This window comes from Triturus cristatus, chromosome 5_1 (assembly GCF_964204655.1).
Source record: "Triturus cristatus chromosome 5_1, aTriCri1.1, whole genome shotgun sequence".
Taxonomy (NCBI): Eukaryota; Metazoa; Chordata; class Amphibia; order Caudata; family Salamandridae; genus Triturus; species Triturus cristatus.
The window spans coordinates 119,635,534-119,652,153 of NC_140587.1; the positions used below are offsets into that span (position 1 = coordinate 119,635,534).

General features: G+C 39.1%; 1 long non-coding RNA gene across 1 annotated transcript in view; it reads left to right on the forward strand.

Moving 5' to 3' along the window:
* Nucleotides 1-14,777, forward strand: part of LOC146830348 (uncharacterized) — a 49,746-nt gene extending 34,969 nt beyond the window's left edge. The window contains exon 3 of the long non-coding RNA XR_014961148.1: nt 14,634-14,777. This is a non-coding gene — a long non-coding RNA (uncharacterized LOC146830348). The remainder of the gene's footprint in view (nt 1-14,633) is intronic.
* Nucleotides 14,778-16,620: the final 1,843 nt, after the last annotated feature.

A 16,620-nucleotide genomic window follows, 5' to 3' on the forward strand; every position in this document is an offset into this window, starting at 1 on the left:
TTTGGCTTTGCTGGCTTTCCTGTGACCCCCCTAAATTGTTCCACCCCCATTGTTATCATTCTCAATGGATTTCCTTTTCCCATGTCAGCAAATGTCTATGGTGTCGAAAGTAAATATTCAACTACCCAAAATGCCATGGAAAACAGCTAAATGATGGTGATTATAAAACTTTTATCAATGATGCTGGGTTAATCACTAGAGTTCCTAGAGCTAGATATTAGAGTAAATCAAGAAATCAGTGCATATGCATCTAAAACTCACGGTTTTTGGTGGTAACAATCCGAGTCCCAGAGAGTCCGACTTAATTCATGTGATTCAATGAACCAAGTGTAAAGGTCCTGCCCTGCCTCTTCCTGGCAATGACGGGCAAGGAGGGGCCTGCCCTTTGCCCGGGCGTGTCCCGCGTAGCGGGGCATCTCCCCTGTAGATAAACGCATCTAGGCACGAGGAACTGGCATCAGGGCTGGTGCTGCCGCATTGTTAAAAGATGGAGTATATTCCAAGGATAGAGAATAGCATTGTTTGTCAGGTTTACCAGTTATCAAACCTTTGTTCTTGTTGAGGACACAGAGGAGAAGGAGGAGTCAAGTGTATTTGTTTGTTCGGTATCTGTTTCTTGTAGGAATTCCATTTCAGACTTGGCAAAGCTAGTTTTGCTGAGTGAGGATTAGGTTGGAGAAAGGTTATGGAGCATGTGATCAAAGGTTGACCAGGACCTATGAACTTGGATAAAGAAGTTACTGTGTATCTGCAATTTTCTGTAGAGTTATTTGTGATTGATGGTTTGCTAAGGTGCTCTGATCTCCTGGAGGGTTTTGTCAACGATGTGTGCTAGGGTTTATTAATGAGCTTTTGGGCATGAAGGCAATAAAGATGAAGATCAGAGCAGGTTCTGGTGGCCTCAGTTAAACAGGTACAAGGGACACTCTGTGAGGCAATGAATGACATATGCCATTAGTGATAAGTTTCATATAATTGTACTGAGACCTGTGGATTTGGTTACATACATGCCTTGGGCTAAGTTGGGGACCATAATATTGGATCACTCAATGTGTTGAAAAGTAGCAGTAAGTACAGTATTTCTGTTGTTGAATACTTTTCCAGATGGCGTGACTTCAAGTTTGTTGATTGTGCCAGTGGTGCAAAGGTAGTAAATTACTTCAATAGTTTGTTTGTCAGCGAGAGAATTACAGATACAATAGAAAAAGACAATGGGGCACGATTTACATCAGGATAATGCAAGGATATCTACATAGCCTTGTCGAGAGCTGCAACAGGGTTATTAAGGACATCTTGCGGTTGTTGTTCGCTAACAGGTTAAACTGTTTCTAGTATATTCCAGTGTAGGGGAGTTTACTGTGGGTTAGTCGCACCACACACAATGCTAAGAATGAGGTTTCACCTTTTAATATGTTCAGGGGAAGAATTCTGTTCACCAAGTTGCCCTTGGATGGCTGAGCCAAAATTTCCTGTTGAGAAAGTCACAGAGGTAGCAGGAGAAGGAATGCTCGATTGAAGACTTTTAATAGGAAGGGTCGCTACTTGTGTGTTTAGGTGGGGGATTGGGTGAGAGTAAAGCCCCCTGGTGTCATTCTCAAAGGTCTTTCAAGCAAAGAAGAGTAAGGGAAGTTATGTTTTTTTTAAATCAGATTGGATGACAGTAAATGGTGGAACAAGGAGGGAATAGCAGTAGTTCCAGAGACAAACGATGGAGCTTTGAAATTATAAAGATTGCTTGAATTAAATGGGATAGATAGAGAAGATGAGCATACAACCAGACATGCGGGGATCCTGTCCTTGGATGGATGACCCAAAGTTTCCTGTTGATGAAGTTATGGAGGTACTTAGCAAAAGAAGGTATGCTCAATTCAATGATGTTACAAGATAGTTTCACTGTGTGTTTGTGTGTCACGGTTAGGGATTGAGTGAGAATAAAGCTCCCTGGTCTCATTCCCAAAGTGCTTTCCAGGTTTTTCAAGCCAAGGAGAGTAAGAGAAATTAAAGAATTTTTTTTCAGATTGGATGACAGTAAATGGTGGAACAAGGAGAGAATAGTGGTAGTTTTGGAGAAAAGTGTGGGAGCTATGAGTTTAGAAAGATTGATTGAAATGAATGACATACATGGGGAAGTTGAGCACACAACCAAACCAGAGGAGAGGTCAGAGAGGTGTGTGGAAATTAAGATATCTTCTGGTAATGAGGATATGAGGAAGTCTAGCACAACAGAAGGTTTCCAAGGAAGTTGATTGAGTATGTTTGATCATGTGTTGAGGGTTTTTTCAATTATGATTCTTAGATTTTTGCTTGTGGTTTGGTTTGGGCTAAAATAAAATCCTATTTTGATTTCCTTGAAGGAAGGAATGTTTTGCGATCTTGATATTTAATACAATTCTGTATCTTTATGGAATGTTGTACTATAATTTTCAAATTAGTTGAACTGACGAAGCTTGGTGTCAGTTCCTCCTGGTATTTCGTCCTGCTGGTTATATGTACTCACACAAATAAAGGAGTTAAACGTGCACTAGTTTGAGCTACCCCAAGGTACCTCCTGGAGTAACCATATTTTGAGAGTTATCCTAGGTTTCTGAGACTACAAGTGGGATTCAATGAACCAAGCTACCATGTAAGGTGTATATAATGCAAAAAATAATTTTCACCCTGACTTTTGGAGCCTAATCCCAGATTGGGTATTTCATATTCTTTATGCCCATGGTGGAAACCCATGCACTTCTCTTAAATAATCATTTCAATATATCATTTGTAATTTTCACCAAATTATAAAAATGTAAAATACGGGGTAAAAGTGTCTCTTAAAAGGTATGAAAAGCTAACCAAAGGTATACAATTCTACATCGTTTATGAATCAGCAAGAGTATTGAAAAGTCCAGAGTACACAAGGAGAGTACGACACACATCTGATCCTATTACCAATGGACATACATAGAAGTGGGTATCAAAAGAAGATTTAATAAAAAAGGATACATATTTCATTTTTGATGTATAAACACCATATTAGTCAGTAACATTTTATGGGGTACATAGAGTTACAATGATCTTAAAAAGGTACTTGAAATAAAACCCAAACATTTCATCAACTAATCAGTCTCATAGACAAGTGTTTCCAAATATGAGAGCATTTTCCTTCGCTTAATTGCTAATTGAATGAAGGAAATTACCGCATTACACAACCTAACATGATCTAATTTACATATAAAATAAAAAGCGGTTTTATAGGAATACAACTTATTGAAAATAAAAAGTGGGCGCAGAATTGATTTCCTAAGATCCCTGTAAAAGTTACAAAACAGTATAAAGTGCAATGTGCTTTGGGCAGATTTACCAATGTTCGTAGCCTTAGTATAGTCAGATAAAATCTGTGTTGGGTATTCCTAATAAATATAAGATAGGGCTGGGTGCCAAATGAAAAGGGACCTTCACAGTATAATCTGACAATAGATTTAGTACATAACCCTACTTCACTTTTTATCTTCCTAGACCTGAGGAGTCTCTTTTTAAGCTCCCCCTTACTAAAATTCTCAATAATCAATGGGTCTTTAAAAACAAGCTTCACGTTACACTCAATCAGAAGATCATGGACGTATTTTAACCATGGTATGTTCTTCGAGTAATCTAGACTAAGACATATATTATTTCCTTGGTAAAATGGGTTTCTTCCTTCGTCCAAATACGATGCCACAAATTAGTGGTGAATATACTAATCAAATCACTTAAAAAGGGAACATCTGTTTCTCTATGGACAGTATAAGTAGCAGTGGAATTAGGAACTGATAACACCCTACGCAAAAATGTATTTTACATTATTTGCAATATAGAGGTATCTGCCATTCCCCAGAGGGCACCACCATAGCATACCCCAGATACACATGTACTGCCATTAAGTTTTAAAATCTCTCTCACAGGCTTATTACCGATTTTTTGTGAGAATCTAAAAATTGTCCTTAAAAATTTCAACTTGCTTAGATTAATATGTGCATTCCAAGTACCTTTACAATTAAAAAGTAATCCTAAATAAGAAAAGGTTGAAGTCATCTCAATGGGTACACCTGTTATGAAGTGGGTACTACTTTTAGTTTTACATTTCCCACAGGTCATGACAAGGGTTTTAGATAGATTAATTGCTAGGTCTTTATCAGTCATAAAATCAGTAAAATTATCAATCAAAAGCTGGAGACCATTTGCAGTCCTGGAAATCAGGACTGCATCATCTGCATATAATAAAATAGGCGTTACGCGTTTACCTACAATAGGGGCATCAGCTTTAAGACCCTGCAGCAAAAAATGAACTCCATTAATATATAATGAAAACAAAAGTGGTGCGAGAACGCAACCTTGTCTAATCCCTCGGGTAACTTTAAAGTGCATTGTGCATTCCCCAATTGGTCCGTATCGTATCTTTGATGTTAGATGGACATAAATTTGAGACAAGAGACTAATGATATTAGTTGGAGCACCCATCCCTTCCAGCGTTTGCCATAACATAGTATCGAACGCGCTGGAAAGATCAACGAAGCAAAGGTGGAGAACCCTCCTTTGCACGTGTGTATTTTCCTATGAGTAGCTCCAAATTTATACATTGTTCAACCGTTCCGATTCCCTTTCTGAAACCATATTGTGTTTTAGTTAATATGTTCCCCTCCTTCACCCAACACTCCAACCTAGCAAGTAAAATTCTGCCCATAAGTTTGAATGTGGAGTCAAGGAGGGAAATCGGTCGATAACATTTAGCACTAGCTCTACTGCCCTTTTTAAAAATTGGGATGATCACACTTTCAGCCCATGTTGCGGGCAGCATCCCATTAGTAACAGCATTCAACAATTTTAATAAAATGGGGTACCAGAAATCAATGTTATATTTAAAAATGTCTATCGGGACCCCGTCAGGGCCTGCCGCCTTCCCACTTGCACTATCGTGTAGGGCGGTTCTAATCTCGTCTTTAGTAATTATATCACTCTTGCCAAAAGTTAGCAAGATTACGTTACCTTCCTTATCCTTATTATTGTAACATTTTGTAGGGTTAAAAATTCCCTCAAAGTACATCAACCAGTCCTCTGGAGACACCACAGTATCAATACCTACCGAATAATCATCTTTAAAAAGGGGTTGACCTATGGTTTTCCACAAGAGAGTAGAATGTTTAGTTTTGGCTGCCTGGACCAGGTTTTCCCAAGCCATCTCTTTTATCTCTATTTTCCTGGCCTGTAAAGCTTGTTTGTAACATTTTCTAAGATTTCTGATCTTTTCACCATTTCTAGGTTTAACTTTCAGTTCATCCTTCAAGGCTCTATTCAATTTCGAGCATTCCTGATTAAACCATCGTGGGCAGAAAACCTTATTATTCCTTTTTTTTTCGTATTTATTAATCTCAGTGTTTTAGCTATACCCATTGTAATATTATTAAAAGCAATAACGACTTCGACATTATCAGAAGATTCATCTAAGCAGATTTTAATGTCGCGGTCGCTATTTTCAATCAAGTTTTCCATAAAAAGGACGGTATTAACGCCAGACCACTTAATAGAAGTCCCATTTTTGCCTTGGGCTCTTATATCTACTGCCAAAGGGCATTGTTTTTCCATAAAATATAAGCTCGATTTTAATGTTAACTATATGGGGTGGTGATCGCTAAAGAGGCTATGTACAATAGTACAATCATTTACAAAGCGCCTACTATTCCGCTTGATCAATACATGATGAAGATCTGGCTCCCTCATAAGATATAGGTCAGTAACCCCATCATTGTCACCCAGCTTCATTGCTTCCAGCCCATATTTATACATAATTAATTAATTAATTGATTCACCAAAGAGGTGTGTAAAAAGTGGGTAATTTGATCCCCTGAGTCGTCCATGTGGCCACATTGATCCATTGACGACACCTTATATAATTCTATATTAAAATCTCCACCCCATATCAAAATATAGTCATCCTCCAGCCTATTCAAAAAGATATCCAGTTCCTCCTCAAGCATGATTATTATGCCTGCTCTAGTGTTGTTAAAAATATTGCTGTAGAGATTAACTACTACAATGTTTTGCTTTCCTTTTACACTAAGGTGCCGATCCCGATCCTGTAAAACCCGGGTACGAACCGTCGTACGGAGCGTTTTCTCCGTCCGACTCGTACCTGGGAAAACCACCTTTCAAACCCGCCAGTACGATTTGTACAGAAATACCATTTCCGTACGATTCGTACAAAACACCGACCGGCTCAAATATACCCACAATTCCGATCCGGGACACCGCGTACGTGACGTCTGGATGGAGTCAGGCAGCGTTTTACGAACCAGCAAGTACGATTCGTGCCTACGTCACTCCGCACGTAGAATTTTTTACGGGAGCCAAAAACTGCAGGGAAATTGAGGACGACGCGAGGAAGGAGCACCTGTATGTGACGGACAGCCATGGACCCCATCCTACGTGTCATCCCGGCCCTCATAGCCTGCGACCTGGTGCACAGGAACTGACGCAGACGCCGCAGAAGGTCAGAACAACACCTAGGGGCAAAGGTGGGGGGCAGGGGCAGGAAACATAACCTTGATGTCTTGTGAGCAGCTTATTGAGATCTGCTGCTCCTTTTATTATCAAATCGTTCACTTTTCCGCTCAGTTTTGGCAATGTTTTCAGGGCAGGCAGTGAGATATGAAATGTAGTTTTTACAAGATGCAGAATTTAAGGGAAACTTATGGGTCTCTACTTGCTGCCACCTGTGCTAAAATGTTTAAAGCTATTTTTTCTTTTATATATTCCATCTATTTAAACCCCTGAACAGCACTAATTTACCATTTCAGATCCTCTGGCCGGTGTCTCTCCCAGATGACCAGTTTCAAATGGTTTCACCTGGATTTAAATTCTATTGTTTGTTTTTATTGACATCCATTGAGGTGGTATAATACTATCTAGTTGATGTCAGGTGCATTTTGGATATGTTTTTAAATATGCAGAGATGAATGTAGGTTAATAATGTTATTTTTGTTTAGGTTTTTAAGTTTTTGTATGTCATCTAATGGATATAAGCTTCTTTTACAAATCACACTTTCATTTCAGATATATTCTTTGCAGTAACAGGGTAAATACTAGTAAAAGAGCCCTCATCCTGAAAATTAGATTGTAAATGCTTGCTGAAGGTAAGCCATTGAAGTATCAACTTAAGACGAAGGACAAGTATGTCCAAGAGGGAAAAGCCAAGACAGAAAAGGACCAAATCTTGGTTTCTTAAATACATTTTAATCTCCAAAAACCTGAATGCCTCTATTGATTAAAGCAGACACATTAGCAGTTGGTAGACTGGAATGTAAAGCAGAATAATTTGAGGACTTTGCATTCCTTTTGAAAAAGATTTACGAAAAATTCACATAACACAGTGTACCACTAATGTTGCTGAGTTACATTGTGTGAGAGGTAGAGAACTGAACAGTACCACATCTAATAAGATATGGCGATGTGTTCCTCGTTCCCTGCTCTGGCACACTTTAGGCTTCCATACTCCAATGCACCATAGTGAAAAGTTGTTAGACCTGTCAGCCTTAGGGTAGTCGCTCCCCAAACATTTTGCCCCGCCGCCTCCATTTTTGCTGACCTTATTTTTGTTGTCCTTAGGACTGTGTGCACTTACCACTGCTAACCAGTGCTAAGGTTTGTGCGCTCGTTTTCCTCAACATGGCTGCATTGGCTTATACCCAATTGGCATATTTAAATTACTTGTACGTCACTTATAGAGTGGTATATTATATACCCAGGGCCTGTAAATTAAAAGCAACTAGTAGGCCTGCAGCCCTTATTGTGCCACCAACTTCAGTAGCACTTTAAACATGCCCCAGGCCTGCCATTGCAGCCTGAATACAGTTTTAAACTGCCATATCGACTTGGTATTTGAATCCCCCCCTTGCCAAGCCATAAACTATCTTTTTGTAAAATACACAACACACATAAGGTAGGTCCTAGGCAGCCCATAAGTCATGGTGTTTCATAACTAAAGGTTGCACATGTACATTTAATTATACATGTCCTGGTAGTGAAAAATGTATAAATGCATGTTTAACTACTATGAGGCAGACCACTATACCAGGGTAACATTGAGGATGCCTTAGTATGTTTACTAAGGTATTAATTCCAATTGGGAGCTGATGACAAGGTCATGTTTGGTGTCAATGAAATTGTAAGGACAAATCCTTTTTAAAGGTAAAGTCATATTTTTCATTACAATTTTGAATATTTCACTCATAGAAACTTAGCTTTTTCCTCTTCTTATCCCTTTTGCGCCTGTAGCCTTTCGTGGGTCACATGACTAGGTCACATGACTAGGTGCTACCGATAGCCTGGGAAGTCATGATTTTCAACAAACAGCAGGGCCGGGCTCTGTTTGTGAACCGGCCAAAAAGTTGAGAACCACCATACAGAATAGTCTCTGTCAGACTCAGGCACATTGCAATTGTGAGAATATTGGTTGCACTAGGTCACGTGGTGAACCTCAAATGTCTAATGGGACCACGGGTACCCACTCTTACGTTAGCTCTTCTATCCCCCCTACTCTCTTGGTGGGAAGACCACAACCCTCTTCCTGGGGAAGGGGAGCTCCTCAGTACCTAGCTGCAACTGGAAAACCTAAAGGAAGGTTAGATCCCCCGCCTGGAGCTTGCCCGTATGTTATGGTTTTAGCTAATGCTCCAGAACTGAAACCAAACTCAATAGAAAACACAGACTAGTTAACTTAATACATAAATCCCAGCACTGGCGATCTAACTGCTTAGGAGAAAATTTTAATGCGCATAAAAATATTATTATGGCGAGGAGGGTTACTTGGGCAGGTAGAGCTCCTAAAACTAAAGGTGATTGCATTGTATTGAATTTTGATAATCATCACATAGTGGGTGAGTTATTATTTGGCTTACCAAGTATGCCATCATTCCACTCTGAACGTTTTGTCCTTCCTTTGGGTTTATTTTATAAACCTTATCCCTTACCTCAGCCTCTTATTTCTAGATCACATACTACTTGGAAGCTCTTAGGAATAGGATTGCTGCACGAGAAGGATTGTCTACCTGTGACTGACTGGATGACCAGATCATATTACCTAATGGGGATGGTGTTATAGAATTACAAAAAGGGTCTGCTTTGCTCACTGTAAATCCCCCAGTGCAAGTAGGCATCCAACTAGACAGACTGAATTTTCCCCAGAGGGGGCAACACCTCGTGAGAATTTCTTAGGTTCTATAGCGGCTATGTCCTGGAACATTGCTGGCTATAATCAAAAAAGGTCTAATATAGAATGGCTGTCTCTGTTGACATCTGAAGCTATAGTGTGCCTCCAAGAGACTTGGGAGATTGATCCAATACATCTGAATGGGTATCGTTCTTTTAAAACTTCTGCCATATCATCACCTGCTGGTCGGGATAAGGGTGGTTTATTGACCCTACTTTCTAATGTTTTTCCTCTTAAAGTGAAGTCATTTTTTAATACGTCACCTTACTATCATATTATTTTAATAGAGTACTGTATGGATTATTGTTGGCTTCTTATTAATTTTTATTATAATAATTTTGGAAGCAGTCAAGCAGTGGTGTTGGCCCCTTTAGAAAGAGATATTAATGACTTGCATGACAAATGCACTAAACCCTACCATATAATTTGGCTTGGGGATTTTAACGTCCACCCTTGTGACAATATTAATGTGCCAGTATGTGGAATACAGGGTGATGAGGGGGAGAGTGTTCCTCATTTTGGTGACACAGAGTATGGTAATGACTTAAATAGACTACTAACTATAAACAATCTTGTATTTCTAAATGTTTTTGAAATTTTAACTGGTCAGTTAGAATTTACTTTTTTCAAATCACTTTGTTTACTCTACCCTTGATTATGTTTTGGTCTCTGATTCAATAAGAGGGCTTTTTTGCACCTTGAGATTGATTTTTATCCTTTTAGTGCTCATGCCGCAATAACTTTTCTTATCCCCTCTTTAAAGAAAAATGAATGTGTTTTTAAAATGCCGGTAAGCCCAGTGATTTCAAGAGAGAACAGTATTGTTTTGAAGTGGGAAAGAGTGGATACTAGGAGGTTCTTGGCCAACCTAGTCTCCAAACGACTTGGAGAGATAATGATTTGCTTAAACTCAGTCTCACATGATAGCAGGGTCTTGGCCATTGAGCTGATTTTATCTGATGTTAAAAACAATTTAGCCCGTGTTATACGTAATGTCCATCATAAAAAATGTAGTTGGTTTGAGGACAACTGTGATAAAACACTAAATCATCTTCATATAGCCTTGAAGTCCAACCCTCGTAACCCAGCTTTGGTCAAGTCTTTGCGCCAAGCTTACAAGAAAGCAAGGACAACCAGGCTGAAAGCCCTAAAGGAAGAGTGGTGGGAAAATTTGGAGAAGGCTGCTACATTAAAAAGCTTGCAGGCATTTTGGTTTCTGATTAATGCACCATGAGATGAGCAGTCAATGACCACAGACACTCATGTTGAACAGGAGGAATGGGTGACCTATTTTGAAACTGCCCAGTTTATCCCCGAAATTTTAGGTAAAGCAGGCGGTGCTGTTAGTTTTACACTCAAAGAAATAAAGCATGCTCTAAATCAGTGTAAACTTGCAAAAGCACCAGGACCGGAAGGAATCCCTATTGATTTGTTTTTGGAGAATCAAGATATTTGGGCCCCGTTTTTAATAAATGTTTTTAACGAAATTGCCCAAATAGGTGCCACCCATCCAAAGTGTAATTGTGCCCAGCTACATAATAGGGGGATAGGTCAATTCCGAAAAACTATAGACCTATCTCTTTGATAGATTCGACCGCAAAACTAATGGGTCAGCTTCTTTTTAAAAGACTGGAGGAATGGGCCCTAGAAAAGAACTTTATAATCCCATGCCAGTTTGGATTTAGAAAAAGGAAAGGCACTGTGGGTCAGTGCCTGAACCTGAGTCTAGTTATAGCAAAAAACACGGCAGCCAAAAAAGGCCACCTCTATTGCCTTCATGGATCTGTCTGTATCCTTTGACTGAGTGGCATAGCCTAGGCTGCGGCAGATCATGGAGGCAATGGGGATTGACATGAATAATATTAATATTATCTGCGGTTTGTACTCAGGTGCCTCAGCCTGTGTCCGATATGGAAAGGGTGGTGAGTGTACCAGGTATTTTAAAATTGCGAGAGGTGTGAGGCAGGGTTGTGTTCTTGCTCCCTTTCTATTTGCACTCTACACCAATGATGTAGAATCTGCCTTGCTGTGATCTACTCCAGATGTTTCTTATATCAATTCAATACTGGTACCAATACTATTATATGCAGATGACGCAGTACATCTAGCTCGTACCAGTAATGCGCTGCGTCGTTTAGTGTTGGAATACACGCAATTTATGAACAATCTGGATATGAAAGTTAACTACTCAAAGTCTTTTATCCTAGTGGCAGGCCCAAAACAGCAGAAATCGCCCCAAATTAACACTGAAGGGGGAAAACTGGGAGTTGTCAAATCTTTTAACTAACTTAGGATTATGTTTGACCATCAAATTAACTGGCAAAACATTATTGTAAATTGAGGGATGCAGATGGAAAAGAATATTGGGTCCCTAACTATATTTACAAAAAAACTATTTTAAAACTGGTAAATGTAATAAAAACAGTGTATGAAGCTAAGACGGTATCATCTGCCACTTATGGAGCGGCTGTTTGGGGAACCAGAGACTGTGCGAAACTGCAATCTATCGAAGATAACATTTAAAAAAAGCCGAAAAGTTGAAAATACATTTACTGTTCAGTTAATTAAAACCACAACAATAGCAACATTAAAACAAATATATAAAATAACAATAAAAACGGGGTATATCCCTTTTTGTGTTCTCTGAAGACATAACCATTTCTTATCCTAATATTTACACTTCTTCCTGTATAATGATAAATTTGCCTAATTAAAACAATATCTCAAGTATTACATCAAACAACCATTTTACCAGGCCACTGGTCTTATTTTGAATGATCCTTTTACTAAATTCTGAGGCTAATCAAGGTTCGACTAGGCTGCACAGGAGCATTTTAATAAATCAATTCCTCAAAGGTAAGTGGTTCACGTAGCATAATCTCCAATGTCATATCTTATAACCTTTTGAACTTGCCACTAGTCTTTATTTGATATTTCCTCATGTTTAATTAGGAGTTTGATTAAACAACAGTTAAGCTGTGGATCTTCCGGATCTAGGCATTTTAATATTGCAGTTCTGCAAGAGCATACGCCTCTTGTTTTGAGTGGTCCCCTTAACAATTTCCGGCGATCCTCGCCTAACGCTGGGCAGCTACAGACTAACTGGCACATGCATCAACAATGCCATTTGCGATTCCTTAATAGCGAAAAATAAGGATTCGCTAATAAGGAATAGCAAAAGGCTATGCATGTAGAAATCGCTTACAAAATAGCGATTTCTAAACATTCCTTAATTGCTACTCGCAAATTGCGAGTCGCAATTAAGGAATACCTCCCCATTCATTCCTATGGGCCTAGAGGTAATTTGCTCCCCCTATTAGCGAAATCGCTAATTTTTAAACTTTCATGCATTGCATTTAAGGAATCTCAATTTGGGATTCCTTAAATGCAATAGCAATTTAAGGAATCGCAATTTAGAGATTCCTTAAATTGCGATTTTTGCATTTAGGATGATGCATCCCAAATGCAAAAATCCCAGTCGCAAAGGGGCAGATTCTGAGAATCTGCCCGTTTGCGACTGGCTTTTGCTTTGATGCATGTGGGCCTAAGTGAATAAAATCCTGCGTTGGTGCTCCACAGAGACAGCAAGATTTTGGGCCCTGATATTTCCAACTTGGCTGGTCTGCATTTGATGGCAATTTACCAAAGCGTATCGCTATAAATTTGGATTTTAGATGGCGATACGCTTTGGTAAATTGCCATCAAATGCAGACCAGCCAAGTTAAAAAAGTTACTTTCACTGCCAAAGTCATGCGCCAATTTTAAGTGCCATATGGAATTGAGAGCCTCTTATATTACCGGTAAAATATCTGTGGAGCCGATTTTAATGTGGCATTCAATATGGCGAAAGGAGACCCTCCCACTGACAAGAGACATTATAAAGGATGTTTTGAAATTAGACGGGGTGGGTAAAATAACCTGGCTACGATATGTTGAATCTACTTTGAAAATAGCTGGGTAACATCATCTCTTTGTAGACCCTACAGATCTGTTGGTCTATTTCTAAGAAAGTTCATTTGCTATCGAATTTACAGACAAGAAGGGAGGCTCTAAATACCAAGCTGACAACAGTTAAAACATATCTGACAGCCTCTAGCACAATGCAAATAGAAATAAACTCAACATATCTATCGTTTGTCAATAACCTACAACATAGATATATCTTGGTAAGATTCGATTTAAATGATATTCCTCTGATGTTGAGTCTTCCCTGTAATATTTATGTTGCCTCTGATCTCCTAATATGTACCTGTGATGAGTGATCCATACAGAATGATATGCACTTCTTGTTATTCTGTAAGTTTGATCGTAATGAAAGGAAAAGGTTCATTATCCCCCTCATGCGTAACATGAATTTTAAACACTGTTGTGTGGGCCTCTACTGTCTGCAGTTATTATCTTACCCTCTTACCTGTTTATTTTTTGGCGTCTTTCTTCTTATCTGCCCTGAAAAAGAGATGTTCAATTTGTTGAATTTTTATCTTTGACAGAGGAATCAATTTACTGCATTGTACTAATAATTATGTATGTATACTTTTATAATGTGAAAATTCTGCATCATCTTTTGTATTTTAACTTTATTATAATGTTGTGGAATATTTTATATGTAGTATACTTTTTATGCCTTCATTGTGTTGGCAAAATAAAGTTATTCTGACTGACTGACTAGATTTTGCTGAAACACTTTGTGAATTTTGCCTAGACAGTCACAAAAAAGAGGCATTAGGTGTGCCTAGTGGGCCTTCTTCTGGCAGAATAGGGAAGTGGAGCTGAGCACAGCTTCACTTACAACTGATTAGTCTCTGCTCTGCCTTCACACCAAGGGCCTAACGACCAGGTGTTGTCCCTTCAGTCAGCTTGCAGCCAGGACAGATTAGGCAGGAAATTCCATGCACTTCAAAGTCAGTGTCTAGAAGCTTCTCCCACTACCAGAGCCAGGGCACCAGAGCATACAACTATGGCCTCAGATACCAACTCTTCAGTATACTTCTAGACCTGTTGATACTCTGCCAGGAAGAAAGACTGCAAAGCAGCTACAAGGATTGTCACTCTGCTGGACTGCTGCTGTGAAGGAACTTCTGCCCAGTTGTGGACTACATATATATAATTTGTGAATCTTGTTACCCATCCTTGAAGCCTTCCATTTAAAATAGGGAAACAAAATGGCTCTCAAAGGCTATTTTTAAGGGAATGTATACAAATACAAATGAATAGTTCCTCTCTGTTTAAGCAAGGACAGACTGGCAGTCGAAGACAATCAATATTTCAGGACATAAACGAGAATGCGGCAGGAGGGTTTTAAAAAGCACTGTATGCCTGGATGTTTTAAATATGTATATTTCTTTAAAATCATAAAGATTAAATATTAGTTGTCTCAATTATTCTAAAATGCCCTTGTCTCATTTCTCTTCAGGATAAAGCTCGAGATCAGTGGTTCCCTCGCACCAGGCAATTGATCATTACAGACTTATGAAGTGTACCCTGAATCACCCTGGAGGAAAATAGTGTAATTCCAAAGATAATAAATAAAGATGCATATAGATAACCAATAACATTTGAATACATTAATAAAATGTTTATTTCACTCCTGCGTGTGTTTTTCAGTTTAATGCACAAGCGTTTGCAGTACACTTGATGCATATCACACTTGACACATTCAACCGTTAAGACAGGACCCTAAGTCACTGTTAGGTGTATTGCCAAATACACTCCAGACTTGTAGAAAATGCTATACTTTCATTTATTTGGCAAATTGTAGAGTGCGTAAATCACCCGCCACACAGCAGGGCAGCCAGAAGAAACTGAACTCCCTGAAATTCCCCAGAACATTATGCAAGCCATCCTGAGGTTCCACATTGCACAGCAGGATGACTGATTAACCCAAACCCTGGTTTACCACAACAGCCACATTGCGTGACGTTTTGGAACTGTGCACTAGGTGGAGAGCACGCATTCTGCTAGATGACGTATGCGCTGGTACTAGGCCATACATGTGGATATGGCTTTTGTGGCAGCTGTGTGGTTTGCCAATAGGCCGTATCACTACGATGGTAGAGGGAGACTACTGAGGATACCACAGGCGCTGTGTGGACACATGGGCAACCTCATATGCATGTACCCTTGATGCAGTGCTTGAGTACGACAGGCAGATGCCCCTGATGACCAGGTGCCAGATTTCTATTTCCTGGAGGTAACATCTGTTTGGGCTTAAGAAGCATTGTGCAGCTTCTTAACCATACTCTCCTGGTGGCCTATAGCTGTTTGGCACATACAGCTGTCTTTGTGGTGCAGGATTGTTGTGGCAATGATGGTATGCACTGCTGGGGCAAGGCTGCACTCCAGTTTTGCTTAAAATATTTGTGAATGATTGCATAACAAATGTACAATACTGAATACTAAAGAGCGGTTTTGGAGGCATGTAGTTTGCTCTTGAATTATTAAGTATGGAGTAAGGGCTGGATTACTCCTTGAAGGTTTGTCAATGTGAATATGCTCTCCAGCTACCACTTTTACCCTGCATGGATCTTCAAACAGACTGGAGGTACTATAATCGTTATAACTCTATGCATATTGACTGCAAAAGGAGGGCCATGGTATAAAATGAATCTGTGCGGAAAAGTAAGAGTCTGCAGGGATGCTACATACATGGTATCCATAAACAGGCTTGCAGGTTGTGATGGTTCCCCATGCCCAATGTGGCTTGCCATCATTTAAGGGACACGGTGTTAACTAAAGATTTATTTGAATAAGGTGACCCTCTGTGACAATCCATTGACATAAAATTATGTTAAATGTAAACTGATCTAAATTCAATGTAAACATTTAATTTTGGTTAATTTAAACATGCACTTGACCCTATATAATCAGATTTTTTGTATTCTTTGGATTCAGTCTTCTGCTACTGCAGATCTTTGTGGCAAGCTACTAATGGTGAGCTGCTAGCTTTGCACAAATGTTGCAAATGTAGAAAAACAATACAAAAGCATAGATAATTATTTGTGTCACCCAGTTTATTTAACTGTTTGGGTAGGATTCATTTCCCTTCAAAATAAACTGGAGCCCACTTTATGAGATTACAGGGTTAGGGTTACAAGAATTCATTATTTGTTAAAACTAATAGCAATTTGCTTAGAGGTAGAGTGGTCATATGTTGGGCCCGCTGTTTGGAGCAACTTTGAATTTATTACACTTTGTGTTTCATTCAAGCCAAACAATATGAGGTATATTTTAAACCTTCAGAAATGGAAGACACCCAAGAATAATCCCTAAAAAAACAGTAATCTCGGGCACAAATTTAGCAAGGATAAAAACAGAAAAACTAGCATCAGATTAAATTGCATAGCAGCTGGAAACTAAAGTACTTATGATATCAAAAGTGGCAAGTGCAATCATATTTTCAA